Raw genomic sequence first — 12,451 nt, forward strand, 5'->3', positions numbered from 1 at the left:
GTTATGCGGTGTTTTGCAGATTCTACATTATTCTTTAGCATTGCATAGTATTCCACTGTGTGTATGTACCATAGTTTGGTTATCCATTCCTCAGTTGATGGACATCTAGGTTGTTTTTATTTTTTGGCTATTGTAAATAGTGCTGCGATGAACACAGGTGTGCATATATCTGTTCTTGTCATGGCTCTCACTTCTTTAGGGTATACACCTAGTAATGGAATGGCTGGGTCAAATAATATTTCTAATTCCAACTTTTGAAGGAATTGCCATACTGCTTTCCACAATGGTTGTACCATTTTACAGTCCCACCAGCAGTGTATGAAAGGTCATCCTCACTTTCAGCAAGTAAAATTGTGTTGTCTGCGTATCACAGGCTGTTAATGAGTCTTCCTCCAATCCTGATGCCACATTCTTCTTTATATAGTCCAGCTTCTAGGATTATTAGTTCAGCATACAGATTGAGTAACTATGGTGAAAGGATACAACCCTGACCCACTCCCTTCCTGATTTTAAACCATGCTGTATCCCCTTGTTCTGTTCAAACAGCAACCTCCTGGTCTACGTACAAGTTCCTCATGAGGACAATTCAGTGTTCTGGAATTCTCATTTTTCTCAGTGTTATCCATAATTTGCTATGATCCACACAAATGCTTTTGTATAGTCAGTAAAACACAAGTAAACATGTTTCTGGTATTCTTTTCTTTCAGCTGAAATCCATCTGACATCAGTAATGATATCCCTCATTCCATATCCTTTCTGAATCCAGTTTGCATTTCTGGAAGTTTCCTGACAATATAGTGTTTTAAAAGCCCATCTTATCAGGAAGAAAAAGGTTTGATCCCTATTCTGTATGTGTCACCCATGCTCACAGAGAAGATAGCATTTTTGAGGTCCATTAAGATAGTCTTGAAACTGGTTCCCTATCACAGACTGTTATCTGACTTCCTTGCCAGGGATTTCTCAATGCTGAAAGCTCAATGTAGATGAGGCAGATCCAAGTGTCAGGACTCTGGGGTCTGACAAAAGGCACCAGCTTCCGTGTCTTCCAGTGAGGACCTAGTAGAAGGAAACTCTAGTCATTCTCTGTTTGCCCTCAGGGACCTGTCTTGGAAATGTCATCAATGTCTTCATCAAATTGTTCCTAGCTCCTCAATCCTGTCAGACTGGTCATTACCATGTGCCTGGGAAAACTGAGCAAGCCAACTCTCTGTTAGGAACACAATAAAAGGTAATAGAGGGCCTCCAGTGTTTCAGAGATGTTATTGTTGTTGTTGTGTGGTTGAGTTGGCCCTGACTCATTGTAACCCCTCCTTGGGTTTCCAAGGCAGTATCACTACAGAAGTAGATTGCCCAACCTTCCTTCCGAGGAGTGGCTGGTGGTTTGAACCACCAGCCTTCTGGTTAGCAGTCAAGTGCCTTAGGCAGTATGTTACCAAAGTATTTCAGAGATAAGAGAACATAAATAGAAAGTTGTCTAAGAAAAAAAGACTTACGTCAAGAGGCATAGACCAAAGTCAGACCACAGTGCCTGAGACAGATCAGCGTCATCCTTACTGTTCCAGGTGAGATATCTAATAGCATGTGATGGAGGCACCTGTGGTTGGCCAAACTCTGCCAAGATCAGCCAGCCCTGGCAGAGAGCCCCAGAGGGTGCTGAAGTTGAGCCTGGAGTGAAAAATTCTGCTTTTCTGAAAAACTTTTTCTTTTTATTATTGTTGTAAAATTACATACAGCACAGCATTTGCCAGTTCAACATCTTTCACTTATACAATTTAATGCTATCAATTACATTAATCATTTTGTACAAACTTATAATCATTGCCAAATTTTCCATTACCATAAACAGATAGAGACTCTGAAACTTGCCCTTGAATGGACAGTAGCTAAAGCAAATAGAAGAAATGACAAGATAAAAGAGCTGAACAGAAGATTTCAAAGAGCAGCCTGAGAAGACAAAGTCAATTATTATAATGAAATGTCCAAAGACCTGGAGTCAGAAAACCAGAAGGTAAGAACGTGCACAGCAGTTCTCAAGCTGAAAGAACTGAAGAAAAAATTCAAGCTTCAAGTTGCAATATTGAAATATTCTATGGGAAAATATGAAATGATGCAATAAACATCAAAAGAAGATGGAAGGAATACACAGAGTCACTGTACCAAAAAGAATTGATTGATGTACATCCATTTCAGCAGGTGGCATATGATCATGAACAAATCATACTGAAGGAAGAACTCAAAGCTGCACTGAAGGAGCTGGCAATAAAATAAGGTTCCAGGAATTGATGAATACCCATTGAGATGTTTCATCAAATGCATCCCACTTACTCATCTATCCCAAGAAATTTGGAAGACAGCTACCTGGCCAACTGACTGGAAGAGATCCATATTTGTACCCATTCCAAAGAAAGGCGATCCCACACAATGTGGAAATTATCAAAAAAATATCATTAATATCAAAGGCAAGCAAAATCTTACTGAAGATAATTCAAAAACAGTTGTAGCAGTATATTGACAGAGAAATTCCAGGGATGCAAGCTGGATTCAGAAGAGGATGTGGAACAAGGAATATCATTGCTGATGTCAGATGGATCTTGGCTCAAAGCAAAAAATACCAGAAACCTGTTTACTTATGTTTTATTGACTATGCAAAAGCATTCAATTGTGTGTATCATAACAAATTATGGATAACTTTGAGAAGAATGGGAATTCCAGAACACTTAATTGTGCCTATGAGGAAACTGTACATAGATCAGGAGGCTGTTGTTCTAACAAAACAAGGGGATATTGCATGGTTTAAAATCAGGAAGGGAGTGGGTCAGGGTTGTATCCTTTCACCATACTTAATCTGTATGCTAAGCAAATAATCTGAGAAGCTGGACTATATGAAGAAGAGCATAACATCAGGGTTGGAGGAAGGCTCATTAAAAACTTGAGATACACAGATCACACAACTTTGCTTGCTGAAAGTGAGGATGACTTGAAGCACATACTGATAAAGATTAAAGACTACAGTCTTTAGTATGGATTACACCTCAACATAAAGAAAATGTAAATCCTTACAACTGGACTGATAAACAGCATCACAATAAATGGAGTAAAGATTGAAGGTGTCAAAGATTTCATATTGCTTGGTTCCACCATCAACACGATGGAAGCAACAATTAAGACATGGGACGATGTATTGTATTGGGCAAATCTGCTGCAAAAGAGGTTTTTAAACTGCTGAAAAGGAAAGATGTCTCCTTGAAGACTAAGGTATGCCTAACCCAAGCCATGGTATTTTCAATTGCCTCATATGCATATGAGAGCTGGAAAATGAATAAGGAAGACTGAAGAAGAGTTGATGCTTTTGAGTTGTGGTGTTGGTGAAGAATGCTGAAGGTACCATGGACTGCCAGAAGAACTAACAAATTTGTTCTGGAAGAAGTGCAGCCAGAATGTTCCTTGGAAGCGAGAATGGCCAGACTTTGTCTTAGCTACTTTGGTCATGTTGTCAGAAGGGACCATTCCCTGAAGAAGGATATTATGCTTGGTAAAGTGGAGGGTCAACAAAAAACGGGAATGCCCTCAACAAGATGGACTGACACAGTGGCTGTAGCAATGGGCTCAGGTATAGCAACGATCATGAGGCTGGCACAGGACCAGGCAGTGTTTTGTTCTTTTTACACAGGGTCGCTATGAGTCAGAGACTACTCAACGGCACCTAACAACAACAACAGAAACAGAAACTCACTGCTTCCTAAGCAATGGCTCTCCCTTTTCCTATCCCAAGGAAGGTACTGGTGGCACAGTGGTTAAAATGTTCTGCTGAGAGGACATCAAGCTCAATTGGCATAACATACTACAGAAAACATTGTTCTACCTCCTACTTTGGCAAGTAGTGACTGGGATCTTAAAAGCTTGCAAGCTGCTATCTAGATACAACGATGGGTCTCTCCTCATCCAGAGCAAAGGAGAATGAAGAAAACCAAAATTCATGGAAACAATTAGTCCTAGCGACTGGTACACCATACAATCTGCAGCCTATATGACTGTGAGACCAGAAGAACTAGATGGTGCCCAGCTACCACTAGCAACCACTTGGAAGGGGATCTACGTAGGAGATCCTGGATAGAGAGGGAGAACAATGTGGAACAAAACTCAAAATCATTTGGAGAAAAAAAAAGGGGGGGGGACCAGGTTTGCTGGTCTGATAGAGCCTGGTGGAACCACTGAGACTATGGTCCCTAGCTGCCCTTCAGGTCTGGAATTGAACCCACATCTCTGGCTTCCAACCAAACAAAAGATAGGCATATGAGTTGAACGTTTACCTAGGTAGATACGCTCCTTGGAGAGAACAATCATGGGAGAAAGAAAGGCTGCTTATGCACAGGGAGACAGCTCAGGGGGCAGTAGTGCATGGAGGGATGGACACAGGGAAGAGGTAACTGTTGGGAGGAAGTGGGGGGGAGCTGTGCATTGTGGTAAATCATAATCAATGTCATGAGACAGTATGTGAAGTGCTGTATGGAAAGTGCATTTGCTCTGTAAATTTTCACCCAAATCACAATTAAAAAAAAAAAAAAAAAGGAAAAAAAAGGTTCTGCTTCTACCCAAAAAGTTGGCAGTTCAAACCCATCAGATGTTCAACAGAAGCAAGATATAGCAGTCTGCTTCTGTAAAGATTTATAGCCTTGGAAACCTGGGGCGGTTCTGTTCTATCCTATTGCACTGCTATGAGTCAGAATTGACTCAATGGCAATAGGTTTGTTTTTTGTTTTCGTTTTTCTCCCTCCCACACAGTAAACTTTAATAAAAACTTGGTCTCTATACATTTGCCTATTCTAGATAATTTGTAAAGCAGATCATACAGTATTTGTCCTTTTGTGGTTGACTTATTTCACTCAGCAAAATGTTTTCAAGGTTCATCCATATTGTTGCATGCATCAGGACTTTATTTTGCTTTATGGCTAAGTGATATTCCATTATATGTATGTACCACATTTGTTTGTCCATTCATCTGTTGATGGACATTTAGATTGTTTCCACCTTTTGGCTATTGTGAATAGTGATGCAATTAACATTTTTGTGCATATGTCTGTTTGCAGCACTGCTTTCAAGTCTTTTGAGCACATAGCTGGGAGTGGAATTGCTGGGTCATATGGTAGTTCTATGTTTAACTTTTTGAGCAACCGTGCCAAACTATTTCCCACAGAGGCTGTACCATTTTGCATTCCCACTGTATCAGGGTTCCAATTCCTCCACATCCTCACCAACATATGTTGTTTTCTGGGTTTTTTTTTTATCTTAGCCATCCTACTGGGAGTGAAGTGATATTGCTTTGTGGTTTTGATTTATCTCCCTAATGGCTAATGATGTTTACCATCTTTTCATGTACTTATTGAACATTTGGAAGCTCTGGTAGCATAGTGGCTAAGGCACTTGACTGCTAACCAGAAGGCTGGCGGTTCAAACCCAGCAGCCACTCCTCGGAAGGAAGATGGGGCAATCTACTACCATAGTGATAATGCCTCGGAAACCCAAGGAGGGGTTGCTATGAGTTGGGTCTGACTCAATGGCACATAACAACAACAATGGAAGGAAAGGGAATAAATAAGTACATAAAGCAAAAGGAGGACCTGGCACAAACAAGTGTTGATGATGGGCCATGAACTGGAGTCCAATTTGAGGTCCAACTAGAAAAAACAGGTAATTCGCCCTAGAGGGTGCCTCATCCTAACAAATATGAGCAGATTCTTGCTCATCTTCAGGGTTCTGAAACTCAACACAAGGCTGGCCCAAATTCATGCTTCATGACATTTGGCTAATGAAATGGCATGGGGATTGAGAAGTTTAGTGTTTACTCTTGAATCTCTTGGATCTACTATAATCTGTTGTGTTGTGTTTTCAATCTTCAAAACATGTCCTAAATCCAACCATTTCTGACCATTTCTACAACCATTACCTAGGTTGAACCATCCTTATCTCTCTTTAGAATGATTACAGCAGTTGCTAATCCATCTCCCCTATTGTGGTCCTACACATATAATATATTCTCCATATGACAACCAGAGTGATCTTTTAAAAGTATAAATCAGATCAAACCAATTCTCTGCTTACAAGTTCTCTGATGGTTTTTTACTCACCCTTAAAATGAAACCCACACACTCTGTGGTGATCAAGGCCCTTCATGATCTGGCCCTGCTTCTCCTTGACTTTATTTGCTACCACTCTCAGCTCCAGCCACACTGGATTCCTTCCTGTTTCTTGGTCAGACACAGTTACTTCCTGTCTCAAGGCCTTTGCACTTGCTAATCCTTCTACCAGCATGTTTCCCCCATATTTTCAACAAACTAATTCCATCTCATCCATCTGATCTGCAACCTATCATAGGGATGGTGCAGGATTGGGCAGCACTTCCATCATGCCTGGGGTCACCATGAGTCAGAGGCTGACTCAGTGGCAGCTAACAGCAGCAATAAATCCCTTCTCCTCATTCAGATCTCTAGTCCACTCAGAAAAGACTCACCTCACTGTTCTAAAATATTCATCCTTTCTTCTTACCTCTTCAGTCATTCTCTCTCCTTATTCTGCTTCCTTTTCTTCATCACACTCACCAATATCTAAAATTATTACAGATTAGCTTATTAACTCTGTGATCATGCATGGCCAGGATCTTGTCCAACTGGTTCATTTCTATAATCCCACAGCCCAGAATAGGACCTGGTCCATCTAATGGGTGCTATTTGAATCTTAGTTGAATGAATGAATATTGTGATTTCCCTATCCCTTTAAACAGAGGTGGTCAACCCAGGCACACTGCTGCAAGTATAAAGCCAGCTCTGAGCAGGCCTGGCCTCGGGCTTACCCAGGTTACCCCAGGGCTTGCTGGCTTGACCTCTCACTATCATTTCCCTGGATAGCTGATCCCCTGTTCAGAGCAGCTCTCCCCACAGCCCCTGGCCCTTCCTTCCTCTTCTTTCTCTTTTCCAAGGTCTGAGGCCATGGCTGTCAGGATGTACCAGCCAGCTTCTGGGTCCAGCCTATGGACCCAGGCTCTGCCAGGACTCCTGGTAAAGCCCAGAGTGGGGGAATAGATGGGAATTTTAAAGCAAAGGCTACTTTGCCACAAGGTGAACCAGGCATTGGCCTAAGCTAGCTCCTGAGAAAAGTGCTTTCTTATAGACAGAGTCTATACCTCCAAAGATTAGATTTGGGAGAGAAAAAGAGGATTTCTGTGTATGTCCTTCCCCAAGAACTCTAGGCAATGAAAGACTGGGAAATTATTGTCCTGGTTTTTGAGTAAGAGTCATGAGCCTCCTGTGTAACTGTTAACCCTGCATCTTGTTACCTCTCTGAAAATTCTCCATCAAGCAATGGCCCTTGTGAAAAAGATTCTCCCCATTTTTATAGGTAAGAAAACTGAGACTTGGAGTGATAAGCTGACTTGTTTATATTTACACAGCAGTACTTGATGGAATCAGAATAGCCCAAAGTGTAGCAGGGAAATATCTCATCTGAAGCTCATGAATGGAGTTGTGAGTGAGGTGTGAGGAAAAGTGTGGATGCTGGTTTATGGACCACAACGGTACTGGCAGTGGGAGAGTTTTTGGGGGTGGAGGCCAGGGAAATGAAAACTTCCTCTGTGTGGTCCCTGTATTCAGAAGCAAGTTGCTTACAGCCCTCTCTGAGGCTCTATCTACATCTGGGTTGTTATGAAAATTAAAGATCCTATGTACAAAACCCTTTCTACCTACTACTCAGCAAGTAGTAGATGAGAGCCCTCAGGGAGAGGAGAAAAAGGAGGGAGAACTGCTTTCTGGTGGCATTGTGAGGGCCCAAGGGATTTAGTTCCTGGAGGAATGGCCCTAAGGCAAGGTTCTCACATAGAAATCCTCTGGAGAACTTGATAAACACAGGTTACTGGGTCCTGCCCTGGAAATTCTAATTCAGTAGGTCTAGGGGAGAGGCTGGAATTTGCATGTCTAACATTTTCCCAGGTGATGCTGATGCAACTGGCTCAGGAAACACACCTTGAAAAACACTGCACTAAGGACTTACAGTGAAAGAGTCTGGAAAGATTGAGCCCTCTCCATGCAAGATCTGGAGTTTGTGGGTGGTGCAAACAGTAATGCACTTGGCTGTGAACCAAAAATTGGAAGTTTGTATCCACCCAGAGATGTCTAGGAAAAAAAGATCTGGCAATCTACATCCAAAAGTTGGCCATTGAAAACCATATGCCAAAAAGTCTGAAAAAAAAGAAAGGAAAAAAAAAAATACTTCTCGAGCTAATAAAGGAATTTAGCTAAGTTTCAGGGTACAAGGTCAACAAACAAAATCAGTTGAGTTTATATACATCAGCAATAATAAATCTGAAAGGGAAATTAGTGAAACAATTCCAATTACAATAATATCTAAGAGAACAAAACACCTAGGAATAAATGTAACCAGGGACATGAAGGATTCATACAATGAAAATTATAAAACACTGCTGAAAAATATTAGAGAAGACTTAAATAGAAAGATATTCCATGTTCATGGATCAGAATACTTAATATTGTTAAGATGTCAATGCTACCCAAAGTGATCTACAGATTCAATGCAATCCCAACAAAAATTCTAATAGCCTTCTTTATAGAAATGCAAAAACCAATCCTTAACTTTATATGGGATGGAAAGAGATCCCAAACAGCTAAAGCAATGTTGAAAGGGAAGAACAAATTAGGAGGACTCATACTTTCTGATTTTAAAATATTATATGGATACAGTAATCAAAACAGCTTGATACTGCTCTATAGACCAACTGATCCAAGAGGGAGGACTAGACAGATACAATACTCAGATCCTCTACAACAAACCCAAGAAACCAAGCGAAATAGATATGAATTACAATCCTGGAACACTTAGCTTCAAAGAAAAGGATAAAGAAGTAGATCCAGTAATAATTTTAAGAAGAAACTGAACAAAACACATACAGAGACATAGAGAATTGTCAACTGGCTAGCATGGTGATTTTGAATTATTGCAAGCAGCATGCCAATCAGTTGTTGTTGTGTGCCGTTAAGTCGGATCCGACTCACAGTGACCCCTCCTTGGGTTTCCAAGGCAGTATCACTACGGAAGTAGATTGTCCCTTCTTCCTTCTGAGGAGTGGCTGCTGGGTTTGAACCGCCAGCCTTCTAGTTAGCAGTCAAATGCCTTAGGCACTATGCTACCAGAGTTCCCAATCAGGGCTGTTAAAGGGGCAAGGAGGCCACATGTTCTGACCTTCTCTAACCCCACAAGAGGAAGACAGAATCACTATCAGTAAGCCAAGGCCTATTATTGAAAGGCCAAACATGCTGCCTCCTCTGGCCCTTTCACCAATCATTCCTTCCAAAGCACCCACCACCTCTCTCCTGGGTTCCTTAATTCACTGCAGTGGCCAGACAGAACTCACAGATTACAGGGTTTATTAGGGAAGCACCACCGGCTACAATTCAAGTTCAGGAAAAATGCTCAGTCTCTCTCCCAGCCCACTGTCCCTCAGCCAACAGTCTCTCACAGTCTCTTTCCCAGCAGTGCTGGTCCCTCGGTGTCTTACTCAGCAATGCGTGTCTCTTGTGTCTCTTTCCCAACAACGCGTGTCTCAGGAGCACGTGTCTCTTTCAGCAGCACATCTTCCTCAGCCAGCAGTCAGAGAGAGACTTCTGCCTCTAGGAGGCCGCCTTTTGAGCTTGGCAGAGTGGCCAAACCAACCAATCATAACATCAGAATTCTAAACACCTGAGAGAGAGTAGGAACCTCCCAGAACATTGTTTAATGCCACTCCCAACAGAAATACCCCAGGTGGACAACTTTAGCAATCAGGAGCTGCTCAGTTCCTCATGGAAACTCCACCTTGGAGTTTACAAAGACTTATTGGGTAGAAAATACACACTAAGTAATTTACTATACCACAAGGGCAGAGTTGAAATAATTAACTGGCTTTGCTTACCCAGGACTGCACATTGGTGATAAGCATCCAGAGAGGTTTGTTCTCCTCCTTTACCCTTCACAGCTTCCGGATGTCCAGAGGTGTGACCCGTCCCACTTCCTGGAGGCTGGGAAATCCCTGACATACCTGGTGTTCCACCCAGCCCACTTTCCCCCTTGTACCTCATCACCACGCATCACTCCACTCCCCTGATGGCCTGAGGTGTGCTCTGACAGATTGAGTGCCATGTGCTTGCCACCTCAGACATCTGCAGGGCATGCCCTCATGTGTTGTGTACTGTGCAACACAGCTTCTGCAATTGGTGGTACACACTCTCATGGAGCAGGTCAGTGCCCCCACCTCTCCTGTAGTCTGTAGTACTTGACCCTGCTGCCTTTGTGGTCAGCAGTACAGGCTCCTGTGAAGTGGCCACTGCACCCTAGAAGACTTTACTCTCAGTGGTGCCCTCCCATGCTGTCTTTGCACTAACCAATGAGCCCTCCCACTGCAGTTGTATTTGGTGGCCAGCACTTGTACTGGTATTGTGCCTCTTTGTTTTCCTCCTTTTTATTTACTTCTTATTTTTCCCCTCTTCCCCCTCTTTAATTCTCTTTTCTCTTTTTCTTCCTCTTCCACTCCCTTTTTTCATTTTTTTCTCTTCCTCTTCTCTACCTTTTTAAAAAACTGTTTCTCCATCATTCAGGAATCAGTGACCCTACTCACCCAGCCCATGACATTTGCTACCCCTTTCATTGAGTGAGTGCCAACATCTGCTCCAAGACCATTGGATCAATGACAGACTGCAGCCAACAATCATCTAGCCTTCCCTCAGCTTCTCTCCATGACCAACAATCACAGATTCATGCCTACACTCCCACTCATTACCAAATCCACCTGGCAATAGGTGGTGAGTGACCCAATGTTGCCAAACTAGTGGCCAGAGTAACATGCTTGCCCCATCATCCAGATATATAAAAACAAAACAAAATAAAAACTCAAAATAAAGCAAACCAACATACAATCAATAATAAACAAAATAACACCACAATGTCTCAGAGACTATGTTGTTGTTGTTATGTGCCATCAAGTCAGACTCAACTCATAGCGACCCCTCCTTGGGTTTCCGAGGCAGTATCACTATGGAAGTAGATTGCCCCATCTTCCTTCCGAGGAGTGACTGGTGGGTTTGAACTGCCAGCCTTCTGGTTAGCAGTCATAGACAACTTCAAATCACACACAAAAAACAGGACAAGATGGCTCAAACAAGTGACCAAAATATAGGGCTAGAAAATCTTCTAGGGAAAAAATGGCATTGGAACTACCATAAGGAATTAAAAAGAATTATATTTAGGACCCTTCAACAAATTAGAAAGAGATGAAGGAAAACAATGATAATAACAAGAAAATTATAAACAAAATTAAAAAAAAAAACACTAGAAGAATTTAGGAAAACATTATAAGAACAAATTGACAAAATAAATAGAAAATTAGAAACCATACAAAAACAGCAAACTAAAATCCATTAAGATTAATATAAAAATCTCAGAAAAAGATAATTCATTGTAAGAGTTAATGAGTAAAACTGAATCAATACAAAACAAAATTAGCAAAATTGAACACAAGTCTCTTAATACTAATCTGTTAGAGGAACAACCAGAAAAAAGAACAACAAAAAATGAAGAAAGCCTAAAAATTATGTAAAACAGTATCAAGATGAATAACTGATGTGTGATCAGAATTTCAGAACAAGAAGAGGCCCCCCCACCAAAAAAAAACAAAGCACAGAGAAAATAGTCGAAAATCTCCTTAATACCATGGAATATGAGAAGATAATGCATTCAAGAAATTCAACAATCCTAAAGCAGGATAGACTCCCCCCAAAAAATCATCAAGAAATAGCATAACCAGACTCCAAAAACTAAGTCAAAGAAAATCCTTAATCAATTGGGAAAAAAGAAAAGTTGCCTACAAAGGAGAACCAGTAAGACTTACCTTGAATTTCCTGGCAGAAACTATGCAGGAAACAATCCAATGGGATGATATATATAAAACCCTTAAAGAAAAAACTGCCAATCAAGAATTATATATCCAGCAAAATTGTCCCTTAAATATGATGGAAAAATTAGGACACTTCCAGATAAATGAGAATTAAGAGAATTTGTAAAAACCAGAACAACATTTCAAGAGATACTAAAGGGAGTCTTTTAGACAGAGAACCAACAATGGCAAAAAAAAAAAAAAAAAAAAAACCTTCAGATTAAGACACAACATCATGCAAAATCAACCCAAACATACTGATGTTGTTAGGTGCTGTCAAGTTGGCTTTGACTCATAATGATCCTGTTGTTGTTGTTGTTAAGTGTCGTAAAGTCATTTCCGACTCATAGCGAACCCATGCACAGCAGAACGAAACACTGCCCGATCCCTCGCCAGCCCCACAATCCCTGCTATACTTGAGCCCATCATCACAGCCACCATATCAATCCATCTCCTTGAAGGCCTCTCCCTCTTTCGTCA

Source organism: Orycteropus afer, unplaced genomic scaffold, assembly GCF_000298275.1.
Source record: "Orycteropus afer afer isolate SDZICR_OR568_19922 unplaced genomic scaffold, OryAfe1.0 scaffold00025, whole genome shotgun sequence".
In the NCBI taxonomy this organism is placed as follows: domain Eukaryota; kingdom Metazoa; phylum Chordata; class Mammalia; order Tubulidentata; family Orycteropodidae; genus Orycteropus; species Orycteropus afer.